The sequence below is a fragment of the Pinus tabuliformis genome, chromosome 5_1 (genome assembly GCF_031772625.1).
Source record: "Pinus tabuliformis cultivar Carrire ecotype Pingquan chromosome 5_1, CPIR1, whole genome shotgun sequence".
Lineage (NCBI taxonomy): Eukaryota > Viridiplantae > Streptophyta > Pinopsida > Pinales > Pinaceae > Pinus > Pinus tabuliformis.
Window position 1 is genome coordinate 439,210,790 of NC_142305.1, and position 17,934 is coordinate 439,228,723.

At 37.4% G+C, this 17,934-nt stretch overlaps 3 pseudogenes; all 3 read right to left on the reverse strand.

The window, feature by feature from the left end:
* Window positions 1-611: 611 nt before the first annotated feature.
* On the reverse strand, window positions 612-770 carry LOC149165360 (transmembrane 9 superfamily member 1 pseudogene; annotated as a pseudogene).
* A 143-nt stretch (window positions 771-913) lies between these two features.
* On the reverse strand, window positions 914-1,652 carry LOC149165361 (transmembrane 9 superfamily member 1 pseudogene; annotated as a pseudogene).
* A 3,611-nt stretch (window positions 1,653-5,263) lies between these two features.
* On the reverse strand, window positions 5,264-5,648 carry LOC149165362 (transmembrane 9 superfamily member 1 pseudogene; annotated as a pseudogene).
* Between the last annotated feature and the right edge of the window lie 12,286 nt (window positions 5,649-17,934).

Here is a 17,934-nt window from a genome sequence, read left to right on the forward strand (position 1 = left end):
AAGCCCTATGTTCTCCTCCACGCACACCTCTCAGAATTTTTCTAACTCTTTACAAAATGATTTTTCATACATTCAATAAGACTGTCCTAGGAGAAAACAGATCGACCCAAAAAACAGGGGCGTTGTTTCACCTGAAGTTACATAAATAGAGATAGAATCATCTCTTTATTCTAAAAAAAAAAAAAATTGTTCCCCTTAAAATCCTTTGATGGCCAATAAACTGGAGCGCAGATCCCTTTGAATCATTAACTGAAGTCTTAAATAGGAATCGAATCCTATGTCTTCTGCTGTGATGTATATCTTCGTTCCAATTTAAACTTTGACTTTTTACTTTGCTGCCGTTCACCGTTATACTATCCAAGAAATATGGTATCTTGGCTCCGTTTGAATAGAGCTATTGGGCCATATTCATGAGCCAGCTGTTGCTACCCTGTCACTGCCTCCAACATTTGTCCGACATAACTGATTTGTACCTAACCTGCAATTCGATCAGCAGATTCAATATCATGGAACTATAATCCTTTTTCCCTAGGAAGAAACAGGTGCCTTAAACAATCCCTGCAATAGCTCTGGCATAAATATATTTCATTCTATTTCCAATCTACTTCTCCTCAGTCACATTTGATGTTCCGATAAATTCTTCTTACAAACATTGTAGAGCCCAGGTAACCAACAACCCCACAAAGGATGCCTAAACCAAGGCGGAACATTAGAGTGTAGCCAAAATTGAAACTGGTATGGAAAAATCCTGACATCTTTGTATTCATGTGGTAATAGTATATAGAATAAAGATACACATAAGCAGCCATTGATGCGGCTGAGAAGAATGATGTCCATTCCCAGCGATAATTTTCAGCATTAAGCAAGAAGTATGTTCCAACGATTGTAACACAGATGGTCACAATAACAAGAATCAAAAACACCAACAACATGAAGCTGTAAACACAATATACCTTGTATTTCCAAAATGAGGTGAAAACAAAATACATTTCAATGAAAATACCCCCAAAGGGAAGCAGACCACCCATCAGTGACACCACTGTTAGTTTCAGATACCACTTCTTTTCTGGAATTGGGCGAGAAATGGTCTTCACACGACAAGGATTATTTGGAGCCCCGCTCCAATTTCTTCCAACAACCGTTCCAAGGAGTGCTAGAGGGAAAGATATAAATGCCCAGATTACAAGGACAACCACCATAGTGCCAAAAGGAATGGCAGCCAGAGAACCATAGAATATGGCAATGATGTTCAGTACAAATCCAATGCCAAAGCACATAAATGGGAAGAGACATGTCGTAAGAACCATTGGCTTTATCCAGAGCTTGCCATCATTACGTGAATACAGTCCTCCGCTCACATAGCCAGATATAAATAAGGTAAGGGCATAACAAACAATGAAAGTGGTGACAATTGTCCCACACCCAATATATAGCATGCCAACAATTGCCAGCAAGATAACAAGAAGCACAAGCATGTCAAGTTGTGCACCCGAGCCCACTAATGCTGACAGCAAGACCAAGTTTCGTGGTGTTCGGAAAACATCTCCATGAACAAGTTTCCACCCTGACTTTTCACTAACATCCCTCTCCAGGCTTTCCAAATCATCTTCTTCGCGAGCATACTTTGCATAGTCATTTCTCAGAGTCCGCATCAGGATCATTCAGACTAAACCCGTGAGAAAAATAACCATCATAAATGAATTGAAGATGGAGAACCAATGGATCTAATGTCCAAAGAAAGGATATTCTAAGTAGACATCAAAACGCCTGGCAAAGGTTATGTTGTTCTCGACCCAATGGACTGAATAGGTAAGTTCTAATGTCTTCCCGGCAATAAGCGGCTTTGGATTCTCGTGAGTGAAGTTGACATGAATTATTTGGTCATTATTGATTTTCACAATAATATTCTTGAACTGTGATGCCAATAGTGCCATACATATATTGTAATGGTGATGTCAACGAATAGAATGCCAATGCTGCTATTCATAGAACTGAACTGAGACACATATCTAACTGAACCATATATACAATACTGCTATCATACATCTGTGATGCTCTGCAATTGATCATGCCATACATACAGTTTATATGACAGAGCCGAGACTCATCTAGTGCTGAAACAGGTCGATATAATAGTGACGCTGAGACTATAGGGATGTCGGGAGAGTGCTTGTGCCAACCATATAAGTACCGCTGACCATAGACATTATTCTATATGTATATATGAATATAGCTGCTAGCATAGATCTGTAGAAACAATACACCCATCGCAGAACAGCGTTGAGACCTCCATACATATCACTGTGACCATAACGCAGAGACAACATATTGTGTATCAAATTGCAGAGAGTATACGCCCAATCGAGAGAAATAGGAGGAAGACAACATGTCATCAGATTCCATGATGGCTTCAATACTCGGCCACTTAAGCTTGTGACTACAGCACCTGGACCATCCACCCATGCTAGACATAGAGAAAGAAAATTATATATGACCCATGCCTCATATATTTCCCGAATCGAATTAAAGTAAATTGATTTATCGCCCATCACCAGAGACATGAATGACATTGTCGCATATACCGGCACCATGAAGATAATGCGAACAATATATCGCTGATATGTTGGCTCTGTGTAGTTCAAGAAATGTCTGTAAATATGCAATATTGCCAATGAAATCGCTATAATAGTGCATGGAAATGCTACTATTATGAAAAATATGGAAGCCATTTATTCCATGATTTGTTTTACATAAGCAAAATCAACATAAGCACTAAGGTCTGCATTTCCTGGGTCAACTAAAATATGAACAAATTTGTGCTTCCTTATGGCCTGTAAGCTGTCTGAAATTATTCCATTTTGTCCATAATCAATGATGAGTGCACCGCCACCATCTGATGAAATCCTCTTTGCAATATTCCTTTCCAATTATACTCCAACACATTATTACAAAATCTATTTTCTAATTAAATTTGCTGATTTTGAATGAGGGCTTTTTCTTTGCCTGCTTGCAGGGATAATTAATATTGAACTTTGGCAAGGAGAACCAGCCTCTGCAACTTGGTGAATTCGACTGCGCGAGCTGACAAGACGGAGTCTAACATCGGCTCCAATGGGGATGGCAGCTGCCGCTTTTTGGAGGTGCCAAGAACCTGCAAAGCTTTGGGAGAGCAGACAGTGCCTCCGTCCATTGGGCGATGGAGTCATTATTTCGATCAACCACACAAGATTTTGACTTATTTATTAATTGAAACTGACTGAAAAGACTGAAAAACTGACTCAGCAAACTTCAAACTAAGCTATAATGAAACTGGACCAAAATGCTGCCTTTTGGCTGCTTATTTATTTACAAAATCTACCCTACTTTGTTGTACAAACAATAGATCAGGTAATACTGAAATGCCAGATCAACCATTCAAGTAAACCTGAAAATGATGCCGCTTGAGAATGCTTCCACCAGGATGAAGATGCAATTGTTGGCAGCCCTTCATGCACGTAATGAATCTGGCTATGTATAAGGCAGCTTGATTTGTCAGTCAAACTGAAAAACATTTCCATGTATATCGCAATAGGATCGCGAAAGCCAAACTCTGTTGGCTGCCCCAACTCCGCAATACATACCTCCAGCTGCACACTGTCAATGCAAACATCTGTAGGCAATTCTATTATTTCTTATTTCAAAGGAGGAAGGATTTCCAAGAACTTTTTAGGGTCTTGGAAATTATATGACTGGATCTGCTCATCTAAAAAATGAATCTCCTTCTCAAGTTTTTCAACAACTAACTCGCAGAAACCAGTTTTAGCTTCAAGAGGGAACTTTGGAGATTTCAAACATTGAAACATAGCAATGAAAAATCCTTCATCATTAATTTCAATATCTGCTAACCAATTTCTAACCTCTTTTACAGCTTCACAAAGTGCAAGGTTTGCCACATACCCTACCATTGCATAGATGGTTGAGCGAGCATTGGATGTCTGGATCGCGTTTGGAGTCGCCAGGTGAATGTTTCAGCCTTCATAGGTGTTTGACTGCTGTCCACCATCAGCATCAGATCTGCATCTTGATTTCATGTACTGGGACAAGACAATCAACAAGTCGAATGTCACATCAACAGCAAACCATCTTCCCCAGTATGGTCGCCACTATGTTAATGCTCGAATTTGCCTCAGGCTGAAGAAGGCAAAACTCAAGGCAACATCAAACCAAGCTCAGCCTCGTAGCTAGCCCTACGAGGACAGGAGAGGGCTCTCTCCGGGTCTATCTCGGCAAAAAAGTCTTCAAAGGGGATGAGATGACCAATAAGGAATAGTGATCTTAGGCTAGTAAATTGATAGGAAAAAGGAGTTTTAATGGCTGATGGGGTTTTCATGGGGCAAAGAAATAGCTTGAGCAGAGAAATATAATCAAAAGCACAGATTATCTCCTGAGGCAAGGTAGGCAAGAAATTTAACAATTAAATTGAGATAAACGGAATGGCAAGACTGCTGAGAAGTCGACAAGGGCATAGAAGATGGATCCTTGTCAAACAGAAGAAAACATTAACTATGAATACTTCCTCAAGACAGAGCAAATAAATTGAATTCTGCCTTTCTCACTTAAAAGTATTCAACAGAAATGAGTTAGGAATGAAATGAAAAAACATTACAAGATACATATGAGACAGAGAAGAAACATATGTCAAATGTCATACCACAGGAATCTCAGGGGTCAGAGCTGTATTTTTCATTAAACTCTCTGTCAAAAACTGTACAAGAAAGCCCTATGTTCTCCTCCACACACACCTCTCAGAATTTTTCTAACTCTTTACAAAATGATTTTTCATACATTAAATAAGACTGTCCTAGGAGAAAACAGATCGACCCAAAAAACAGGGGCGCTGTTTCACCTGAAGTTACATAAATAGAGATAGAATCATCTCTTTATTCTAAAAAAACAAAATTGTTCCCCTTAAAATCCTTTGATGGCCAATAAACTAGAGCGCAGATCCTTTGAATCATTAACTGAAGTCTTAAATAGGAATCGAATCCTATGTCTTCTGCTGTGATGTATATCTTCGTTCCAATTTAAACTTTGACTTTTTACCTTGCTGTCGTTCACTGTTATACTATCCAAGAAATATGGTATCTTGGCTCCGTTTGAATAGAGCTCTTGGGCCATATTCATGAGCCAGCTGTTGCTACCCTATCACTGCCTCCAACGTTTGTACGACATAACTGATTTGTACCTAACCTGCAATTCGATCAGTAGATTCAATATCATGGAACTATAATCCTTTTTCCCTGGGAAGAAACAGGTGCCTTAAACAATCCCTGCAATAGCTCTGGCATAAATATATTTCATTCTGTTTCCAATCTACTTCTCCTCAATCACATTTGATGTTCCGATAAATTCTTCTTACAAACAATGTAGAGCCCAGGTAACCAACAACCCCACAAAGGATGCCTAAACCAAGGCGGAACATTAGAGTGTAGCCAAAATTGAAACTGGTCTGGAAAAATCCTGACATCTTTGTATTCATGTGGTAATAGTATATAGAATAAAGATACACATAAGCAGCCGTTGATGCGGCTGAGAAGAATGATGTCCATTGCCAGCGATAATTTTCAGCATTAAGCAAGAAGTATGTTCCAACGATTGTAACACAGATGGTCGCGATAACAAGAATCAAAAACACCAGCAACATGAATTCGTAAACATAATATACCTTGTATTTCCAAAATGAGGTGAAAACAAAATACATTTCAATGAAAATACCCCCAAAGGGAAGCAGACCACCCATCAGTGACACCACTGTTAGTGTCAGATACCACTTCTTTTCTGGAATTGGGCGAGGAATGGTCTTCACACGACAAGGATTATTTGGAGCCCCGATCCAATTTCTTCCAATAACCGTTCCAAGGAGTGCTAGAGGGAAAGATATAAATTCCCAGATTACAAGGACAACCACCATAGTGCCAAAAGGAATGGCAGCCAGAGAACCATATAATATGGCAATGATGTTCAGTACAAATCCAATGCCAAAGCACATAAATGGGAAGAGAGATGCCGTAAGAACCATTGGCTTTATCCAGCGCTTGCCATCATTACGTGAATATAGTCCTCTGCTCACATAGCCAGATATAAATAAGGTAAGGGCATAGTAGACAATGAAAGTGGTGACAATTGTCCCACACCCAATATATAGCATGCCAACAATTGCCAACAAGATAACAAGAAGCACAAGCATGTCAAGTTGTGCACCCGAGCCCACTAATGCTGACAGCAAGACCAAGTTTCGTGGTGTTCGGAAAACATCTCCATGAACAAGTTTCCACCCTGACTTTGCACTAACATCCCTCTCCAAGCTTTCCAAATCATCTTCTTCGCGAGCGTACTTTGCATAGTCATTTCTCAGAGTCCGCATCAGGATCATTGAGACTAAACCCGTGAGAAAAATAACCATCATAAATGAATTGAAGATGGAGAACCAATGGATCTAATGTCCAAAGGAAGGATATTCTAAGTAGACATCAAAACGCCTGGCAAAGGTTATGTTGGTCTTGACCCAATGGACTGAGTAGGTAAGTTCTAATGTCTTCCCGGCAATAAGCGGCTTTGGATTCTCCTGAGTGAAGTTGACATGAATTATTTGGTCATTATTGATTTTCACAATAATATTCTTGAATTGTGATGCCAATAGCGCCATACATATATTGTAATGGTGATGTCAACGAATAGAATGCCAATGCTACTATTCATAGAACTGAACTGGGACACATATCTAATTGAACCATATATACAATACTGCTATCATACATCTGTGATGCTCTGCAATTGATCATGCCATACATACAGTTTATATGACAGAGCCGAGACTCATCTAGTGCTGAAACAGGTCATATAATAGTGACGCTGAGACTATAGGGATGTCGGGAGAGTGCTTGTGCCAACCATATAAGTACCACCGACCATAGACATTATTCTATATGTATATATGAATATAGCTGCTAGCATAGATCTGTAGAAAGAATACACCCATCGCAGAACAGCGTTGAGACCTCCATACATATCATTGTGACCATAATGCAGAGACAACATATTGTGTATCAAATTGCAGAGAGTATACGCCCAATCGAGAGAAATAGGAGGAAGACAACATGTCATCAGATTCAATGATGGCTTCAACACTCGGCCACTTAAGCTTGTGACTACAGCACCTGGACCATCCACCCATGCTAGACATAGAGAAAGAAAATTATATATGACCCATGCCTCATATATTTCCTGAATCGAATCAAAGTAAATTGATTTGTCACCCATCACCAGAGACATGAATGACATTGTCACATATACCGGCACCATGAAGATAATGCGAACAATATATCGCTGATATGTTGGCTCTGTGTAGTTCAAGAAATGTATGTAAATATGCGATATTGCCAATGAAATCACTATAATAGTGCATGGAAATGCTACTATTATGAAAAATATGGAAGCCATTTATTCCATGATTTGTTTTACATAAGCAAAATCAACATAAGCACTAAGATCTGCATTTCCTGGGTCAACTAAAATATGAACAAATTTGTGCTTCCTTATGGCCTGTAAGCTGTCTGAAATTATTCCATTTTGTCCATAATCAATGATGAGTGCACCGCCACCATCTGATGAAATCCTCTTTGCAATATTCCTTGCCAATTATACTCCAACACATTATTACAAACTCTGTTTTCTTATTAAATTTGTTGATTTTGAATGAGGGCTTTTTCTTTGTCTGCTTGCAGGGATAATTAATATTGAAATTTGGCAAGGAGAACCAGCCTCTGCAACTTGGTGAATTTGACTGCGCGAGCTGACAAGACGGAGTCTAACAGGACCCATCAACAATATTGAAACTCAAAAAAACATAACTGCAATACAACCATCAAATACATCTGCATCAACCAATCACTGAAACTCAATCATCACTTTTTGAATCAACCACAACTGAATCAATCAATCACTGACAACACATCATCACTGAATCAAATCAAAATCAGTCAATCTGATCATTCAGAACACTGTTACCAGAATAGAGTCACCAGAACACAAAGTAGAACCCAGAACTCTACAACAACAAACAGAAACTACTAAAACTTTAAACATCATGCTTCATAAGGTATACACTACATCCATGTGTCGAAACAACATGTATACGCACTTTTACCAAAGGGAACCCGTGTACAGATCTGAAAATTCTCATTTATCCTATATACGCTACCTTGATATGCTGAACCAACGTGTATATGCTCTTTTACTAAAGCGAACCCATGTACAGATCTGTAAATGCTAACTTAACACATCACAACTATTCCAGACTTCAGTCATACCCAGATCATCATATTTACAGAATAAAACATGCCTCAGTATTCATATCTAGATTGTTCAAGATCAAACCACATAATGATAATACCTTTAAGCCTTTATGATCTCAATCCATAAACTTTCATCAGCCATATAGGTGCCTCCTTAGATCAAATCAAGCAAACCATCAAAACCACATTAACCTATATATATGATCCAAAACCTCATAAGATATTCAAATACTTGCACATCTGGCCTAATGATCTTCTCCTCCTTATATAGTTTTAGGCCTTTCTCAATACCATGGACCAAAACTACTTAGGACCAATACCTTGGACCAAAAACTTTGTTTTTCCAATATATACGTGTTTTTCCTTCTGTGAAAGTGTGTGTGTATGTATACGCTCCTTTTTTTCAGTAAACCTGCGTGTACATGTAGCTTGGACAAGGTGAACCTACGTATAGCTCTCTTTATTCATTCTTTGTAGTCTGATCTATAATTCTTTGACCTGTTGCACTGTGAGCTTTCATCTGAGTGAGTTTCCATCAAGGAAAACACCTGTATCATAATGCCAACAATATCCCCCTTTGGACTTGATGGCAACAACAACACCAAGACACTCTCCCCCTTTGACATCAAGGGCAAAGGGCAAACCAATATATTCTCTCCTTTTGACATACATTATGTTGTTCATGCTCCCCCTGAGTACATGTTGAATTCTCTGATTGAGCTCCCCTTTTGTACATGCTGAGATGCACTGAAACCATCCATGCTCCCCCTGAGCACAAGCAGAGTCTACAAAAATAATTTTCAAAAGAATAACATGAATCTATAACTCAACTATGTTAGTCTGACCTTCCTATAACCAATGACTCATACATACATCCATTCTCCCAACCAAGTGGTCATATACCAAACTTGACTCATCCACCCAACCAAGTGGGGATATACCAATTGTTTATACATGACAGAAACAATAAATACTACATCACCCATATCATGGAAACTGGGGATACAAATTACATAATTTGTCCAATAGGACTCATTCAAATGTATGAGAAGACATATCCCATCCTAGACTTTTAAATGGCTTAAGCAACAAAAGGTATAAGTATCTGTAGCCATAGTTGGACTCAGCAATGATAATGCCGACAATGTAGAATGCAAGTGAAGGTTAATGTTCCCCCTGAACCTGTGCTACCTATGCATTGTTAACGAGTCAATGATCAAGGCATCTTTGTTAGTTAGATTAAAATTGATGAACAATGCATATCAATAGACTGTGATCATCAACATTAGACAGAAAATCCATATCAGAGCCTGCCCTACTGTATTTCTTGTCTGAAAAACATATACGCTCCTTTTCCCACAAAAACTCGCCAGTGTATGTGACTCAAATTCATGAAACACACGTATAATAACCTTTCTCTGAAAAAAATTAGATTTAACAGCAGGATGATGCAGCAACTACTCCCAGTGTTTTTCTGATATATTCAAATGTTTTTGTGGGCAATGGTTTAGTGAATATATTAGCAACCTATTCTTTGGAGGGAACATACTCTAATTTGAATTTTTGTTCAAGCACTTGCTCACATAGAAAATGGTATTTGATGGGGTATGTGCTTGGTCTTGGAGTGCATGACTGGATTCTTTGAAATACTGATGGCACTTGTATTATCACATAGAATGGAGATGGGTGGAGTATATGTGATCTGAATGTGTTGCAAGGTTTGCATCATCCAAAGTAGTTGTGTGCAGTAAGAGGTAGCAGCCACATATTCTACTTCAGCTGTAGATAAGGTAATTGAACTTTGTTTCTTGCTGAACCAAGACACTAACCTGGAACCCATATAGAATGCACCACCACTAGTGCTTTTTCTATCATCAACACTTCTTGCCCAATCTGCATCTATATATGCATCAAGAGTAAGATCTACATCTATAGGATACCATAAACCAAAGTCCCGAGTTCCTTGAAGATATTTGAAAATTCTTTTGACTGCCCGAAGGTGTGATTCCTTTGGATTTGCTTGGAATCTTCCAACTATTCCTACTGCATGCATGATGTCAGGTTGGGTACCTATTAGATAAAGTAGATTGTCAATCATGGATCTGTAAGTTGGTTGATGTACTGCTACTGATTCATCATTTGAGCAGAGACTGCATCCTATTACCATTGGGGTACATACAGGTTTAGAATCTTCCATTCCGTACCCTTTCAAGTTCTGTTTGAGATATTTGGTTTGTGAAAGAAAAATACCATCTTTATTTTGTTGAATTTGTAGACCAAGAAAATAGGTAAGTTCACCAAGCAAGGACATTTCAAATTCTTGGTACATTACTGAAGCAAAATTATCACTCATGGATTCTTCATTGCCACCAAAAATGATATCATCAACATAAACAATAATAATTAGCAATTTATCAGTTTCAATCTTTATATATAGATTGCTATCTGCTGAACCTTTTGTAAAACCTTGTTGGTGTAGATATTTGTCAAGGTGGTAATACTAGGCCCTTGGAGCCTGTTTCAAACCATAGAGCACCTTTTGGAGTCTTCATACAAGTTTTGCATCATTTCCAAGAATGAATCCTTTTGGTTGTACAATATAAACTTCTTCTTCTAAATCTCCATTCAAGAAGGCTGATTTTACATCCATTTGGTATACTTTGAATTTCTGAAAGCTAGAAAGAGCAAGAAACATCCTTATGGCTTCATGTCTCGCAATAGGTGCAAAAGTTTCTACAAAATCTATACCTTCTTGTTGAGCATACCCTTTAAAAACAAGTCTGGCCTTGTTTCTAATGCGGTCTCCATTTTCATTTAGCTTGTTTTTGAATATCCATTTAGTTCCTATAATATTTTTATCAAGAGGTCGAGGAACTAATTCCCAAGTATCATTTTTTTCAATTTGCTCAAGTTTTTCATCCATGACCTTGACCCAACATTCATCTTTTCATGCTTCTTTTACATTTTTAGGTTCGGTGGAGGATAGTAATGCTAGATAGCTTGAGGTCCCTGTAATAGTTCTTCTTGTCTGTACACCTGCCTCTTTTTCCCCTAAAATTTGAGTTTCTGGATGATTTTTTTGAACATAACTGGACGGAGTCTTTTCTTCTACCATTATCTCTTCTTTTGGTGCTTCATTGGTTTCTTCTTCAATATGATTTTGATTTGATGTGTGAAAGTAATCCCCATTTTCTTCATTTTTATAATCTTCTATTGATTTTAACTATTTTGGATTTTTGCAAGCTTCATCAACTACAACGTCAATGCTTTCAACAAATTTTCCAAGTCTTTTATTATAACATTTATATCCTTTACTTCTAGAAGAATAACCAAGAAGAATACCTTCATCTGCTCTGGGTTCAAACTTCCTAAGTTTTTCATCAGTCCTTTTGATATAACATTTGCTTCCAAAAACATTAAAGTATTTTACAGGAGTCTTACCATACCAAAGTTCGTGTGGAGTTTGAGTGCTGTTTACCCAAACATTTTCTTGGTTGAGAATAGTTACGACATTGAATGCAACTTCGCCCCAGAAGGTTGCAATATTTCCAGATTCATCTAGCATAGCTTGAGCCATTTTTTGAACATTTCTGTTCATTCTCTCTACTACTTGATTTTACTAAGGATTCCTTGTTGTGGAGAATTGCCTTTTTATTCCATGTTGTTTACAAAAGTAAAAGAATTCATCCAAGGTAAATTCCCATCCTCGATCAGATATGAGGGATTTGATTTTTCAATCCAATTCATTTTCAACCAAAGCTTTGAAGGCTTGGAAATTTTCAAATGCTTCATCTTTATGCTTTAGAAGACCTATCCAACACATTCTGGAAAAATCACCAATGAACAAAATAAAGTATTCTTCTCCACGAGGTGACTTTTTCATTGATGGTCCACATAAATTAGTGTGGACAAGTTCAAGAGGCTTACTAGCTGATCCTTCCTTTTCCATGAAGTGAACTTTGGCTTTCTTGCTGATTTGTCATGGTTTGCATATTTTATTTTCTGGGATATTGATATCTAGAAGATCACGAACAGCCTTGAATCTGCATGCTTTTCTTATTTGAGAAAATATTAGATGTCTCAATCTTCTATGCCACAGCTAGTTTTCATCATTTTTGCTTAGATAGCACTATTGTTGTCCTCCCTTGAGTATGTATAAGTTGTTTGTAGTTCTTGTACCATTGATCACGGTCTCTTCTGTATCAAGCTCACAAATAACACATCTGTTTGATTGAAACACCACTTCATTTCCTTGATCACACATTTGACTAACACTCAATAGATTTGACTGACACTCAATAGGTTATAATTTAAACCATCTACATACATAACATTTCTAGCTTTAACCTTTTCTTTCAAGAAAACAGAGCCTTTACCATTTATGACAGTAGGAGTGTCGTTTCCAAATGAGACATTCTTTTCCTTTTCTAAGGCATTATATGAGTGAAGTTTTTCTTTGTCACCTGTCATGTGTTTTGAGCATCCACTGTCGATGTACCATTGATTTTCTTGTCCTTCTACATACAAGGCTATACCACATCTTTCAGTTTGAGATTCTTTCCTTCTCCATATCTTGGGATTTAATAGAGTTTTCTCCTTTTGAGATGTTTTCTGAAATTTTCTCCTGCATTCAGATTCTTCATGACCAATGTTGTTACAGATTGAGCATTCTATTTCATTTTGAAGAAGAGAAAAGTTATTATAGGAACTTTTCTTGATCCCTATTACATTCCTTCGATTTCATGTTTCTCTAGTCATGATGGTTTTGTAGGAAACACATTGAAAAGCTTTGTGTCCAAAATTATGACATGAAAAACATTGCCCATTAAAGAAGTTCCTCCGACTATTGAATCTATTGACTTAGTGATTGTAGTTTCTATTGATATTCATCTTTGGAGAAAATTGAGTATGATTTTCCTGAGGTTGGTTGTGGCTTCTATTCATCCTTGGAGTAAGTTGAGTCTGATTTACCTGGTGATCTGCTTTATGCCTTTGCTGGCGATTGTCATACTATTCATTGGTATTTGCTCCATCAAGATAGCTTTTGGTGGAGGTTGACAGCTTCTATGATTGAGATGCTTCTTCATTATATCTAGGACTTGTCTTTATCAGAGGAGAACAATGAACTTTGATAATTTCATTTAAATTTTCTAATCCTTTAGCAAATCTAAGATCGAGAAGTTTTGTTTTCTCAAGATCCTTTCATAGACCCACAATTTCACGTTCTAGTTTTTCATTGTTTTTTTTTTTTCAGCAAGTTGGTATGTTAAGGTATCTATAATCATATTCTTTTCTTCTAAATAGATTTTGAGTTTAGATATTTCTTCATGAATGTCTTCCTCTTCTAAAGCATCCCAAAAATTATCATGGTCATAAGCCATGAGAAGTTTGTAATCTTGTCCAGTTTCATCTTCATCACTATTAAATAAACCATCACTATCCTTTTATTCACAACTTGTTTTCTATTCCCTTTTGCATATTCCTTTCCTTTTTCAAATTTATCTTTATGAGGACATCTGGCAGCATAATGACTGACTCTACCACAAGAAAAGCATTTGAAGGGTAACTTACCTCTAAACCTTCCAGAACCTCGTTGAAGCTTTTTGACAAAGTTTACCTCATCTTCTTCTTCTGAAATATGTCCTGATTCATTGTGTTCTTCCTTTCCTTTTGCTGAAGCTTTGAATGTGGCTTCTCTCATATCTAATGGTCCTCCTTTTCTCATCTCAAAGGAAGTTAAGATTCTGTGAAGCTGCATCATAGTGATATTCTGCAGATCCTGTTTTTCTTCTATGGCAGACACTTTGGATTCAAATTTAGCAGACAAGGATCTCAATACTTTCTCAACTAAGGTAACTTTATTAATTTCTTCACCCAAATTATTCCTACAATTGAAAACCTCATCTATACGTAGGAAGCAACTAGTTATTCTTTCATTACTATGCATCTTAAGAGTTTCATACTGAATTCTGAGAGTTTGAAGCTTAGCACATTTTACCTGAGAGTCTCCTTCGTAGCTCAGAATGATTTTTTTCCATATTTCTTTGGCTATTTTGAGCTGCATGACTTTGACAAACTCTAATTGTGATAGACTTCCCAATAAAGTATTGACAACTTTGGCATTGGTTTCATATTGCTTTTTACCTATCGTATCTGTAGGAATTGTTGTTGGAAATGTATATCCTCCTTCCACAATTTCCCAGACATCCATTCCAAGTGATTGTAGATAGGCTGTGGTTCTTATTTTCCAATAGACAAAGTTGCTCCCATCAAAGATGGGCAGTCTGATGGATCCCATGCTTTCTTGATTAGTCATGTTGATGGATCTCCCTTCAAGCGATCAAGCTTCTTCTTAAGGACCTTCTCTGATACCAATTGTTGGAAATAAAACTGAGAGGGGGGTGAATTAGTATTATCAGATCTATAATTTTATTTCCCAAATAGATTTATATACGCTACTTCAGCGAAGTGAACTAGCGTGTACACGCGACTGTACTTAAAGAAACCAGTGTATATGCAAAGAAATTTTGATTTAGACAATTTATCATGTATTGAGCTTAAACTAGTATATCAGAGATTTATTAGACAGTGCATTAAAATTAGAATAAAACATCACACATAAGAAAAACACATGAACACCAAGATGTAAGGTGGAAACCCAATGTGGGTAAAAACCACCTACTGTTGTCATCTATGTCTTCTTTTAATAATAAGAAAATATGTTTACAATCTTGTACTAGTGCAGACTCATATGACTACGCAGGCACCCACCTGTAGAAGGCTACAATCTTCTCTCCTTCTCTAGGTACTACTCGAAGGCAACTACAACCCCTAGCTCTTGTACTAGCCAATATGTTTACTAGTACGTAGCTTCTAGCCTACAGGAAACTCCACTCTTCCACTAGGGACCATGTTTCATGAATTTTCAGACTGGATACTCCTGGAACACAACACAACAATCTGAAGGCCACGTTTCATCCAATTTTCATACTGGACCCATCAACGACATTAAAACTCGAAAAATCATAACTGCAATACAAGCATCAAATACATCTGCATCAACCAATCACTGAAACTCAATCATCACTTTCTGAATCAACCACAACTGAATCAATCAATCACTAACAATGCATCATCACTGAAGAAAATCACAATTAATCAATCTAATTATTCAGAACATTGTTACCAGAATACAGTCACTAGAACACAAAGCAGAACCCAAAACTCTGCAGCAACAAACAAAAACTACTGAAACTTTAAACATCATTCTTCATAAGGTATACGCTACTTCCATGTGTCGAACCAGCATGTATATACACTTTTAGCAAAGGGAACCAATGTACAGATCTAAAAATTGTAATTTATGATGTATACGCTAATTTGATATGCTGAACTAGCATGTATACGCTCTTTTACTAAAGAGAACCTGCGTACCGATCTGTAAATGATAACTTAAAACATCACAACTATTCCAGACTCCAGTCACACCTAGATCATCATATTTATAGAATAAAACATGCGTAAGTATTCAAATCTATACTGTTCAAGATCAAACCACATAATGATAATACTTTTAAGCCTTTATGATCCTGTTCCATCAACCTTCATCGGCTATATAGGTGCCTCCTTAGATCAGATGAAGCAAATCATCAGAAGCTCATTAACCTGCATATATGATCCAACACCTCATAAGATATTCAAGTACTTGCACATATTGCCTAATGATCTTCTCCTCCTTATATAGTTTTAGGCCTTTCTCAATACCATGGACCAAAACTACTTAGGACCAATACCTTGGATGAAATACCTCAGACTAAAAAATTTGTTTTTCCAAGATATATGCACTTTGCCTTCTGTGAAAGTGCGTGTGTACATATACGATCCTTTTGTTCAGTAAACCTGTGTGTATACATTGCGTGGACAATGTGAACCTACGTATACCTCTCTTTCTTCATTCTTTGTAGTCTCACATGTAATTCTTTGACCTGTTGCACTGTGAGCTTTCATCTGAGTGAGTTGCCATCAAGGAAAACACATGTATCATAATGCCAACACTTCTGTGGCAAAAACACTATACCAGGTGGAGCTAGATGTTGTAGAATCCATCATTTTTTAAATTTCACTTTTAATATTAAAACAAAAAATAAAAATAAAAATAAAAATCAATCAAATATTTTGTTTTAAAAAATCAAAACAAAATGTGAATGTTTGAAAGCAGCGATTTATTTTACGTTATTGATGCCATTAAAATCCTATGTAACATGGGGCCCCCACCTATATATTAAATTTTGAGCGGTATCACAAGATGTAAGCAAGCATGGGCTCGAGAAATGGATAAAGAGCTCTGTAGGGGAACAATGAGCACGAGTTATAACTCAGCCTCAACCCATGTAGTTGACCATGACGTCAAGGTGTTTGAATGAGCTCTACGGCCTAAGATTGTTGTGGGGGTTCAAGCTCGATGAACCTCCCATACACCCCCTACCCCCGCAGCGGGCCACCCCCATCGCTTCACTCTATCTCATCTCCTCCACATCATCCCCGACCTTCATTCATTACTGTCCACCTCATCCACCATACCCCATCACTTCATCTGCCATTCCATTAATTAGTTACATTAATTACTGGTTTTTTCGTCCATTTGATTATCATATGTATAAAAGACAAGAAAAACCTCGTTGCATTAGTCTTTTGTTTTAGTACTAAGCAACCTTGCATCCAGTTCAGCAGTCTGAGTCAACAACTATCCCGGAAACTATCATCAACAACTGTCACCAGCAACTATCACCAGCAACTGTCACCTATAGTCACCATGGCAAAACAAGTAAGTTCCTCATCAGTTATCCATACCCCATTAATGGATGTTGAATGAGATATTTCTGATACTCTCTATACAATTAAACATCTTTCACTATATCAAGAGGTCATTTTGAATCATAAAAATTCTCCCATATTCATGGCAATGGTTAGGTCAGGTGTTTTAGCTGCTTTTGTCCCTAGAACTCATTTATTCCCTGAATTTATTCAATGGCTAGCCTCAGCAATGTACCCCAAGAAATGTTTTGTAATGAATCAATCAGGGGAGAGTGTTTTTCAAGTAACCTCACAATTAATACACCAATCTTTGAATTACCCTGTGTCTGGAACTTACACCACCTTCACTGAAGAATCTCTGATTTCTTATTATGATAACATGTCTCCTCAAGAACTTTCTCATGTCACCTCTTTCCTAGCCCCTAAATCTAGTCAATTCTCCCTAGATGGGAATCTATTCTCTTTAGAAATATTTGCAGTAGACATAAGACCTGTTTTGCAAGTAATTCCCAAGATTCTAGGAAAAGAAGACTCCAAGCAAGTGGATAAGGTTGTGCTCAGATTTTCCACCTTAATGATGAAGCCAGAGATAGTACTAGACATTCTAGCATTTTGGGTAGATACTATCAATACCCAATTTATGACTTTACCTCTTACTGGGTCCTTCAAATTTCCTTCAGTCATTACTTATTTATTTCTGTACCAGAATGTTGAACATTTTTATGATTTGGAGCTAAATGTTGTTGATATCAATAAAAAGAAGTAGTCATTGGTATTCTGGACAGAC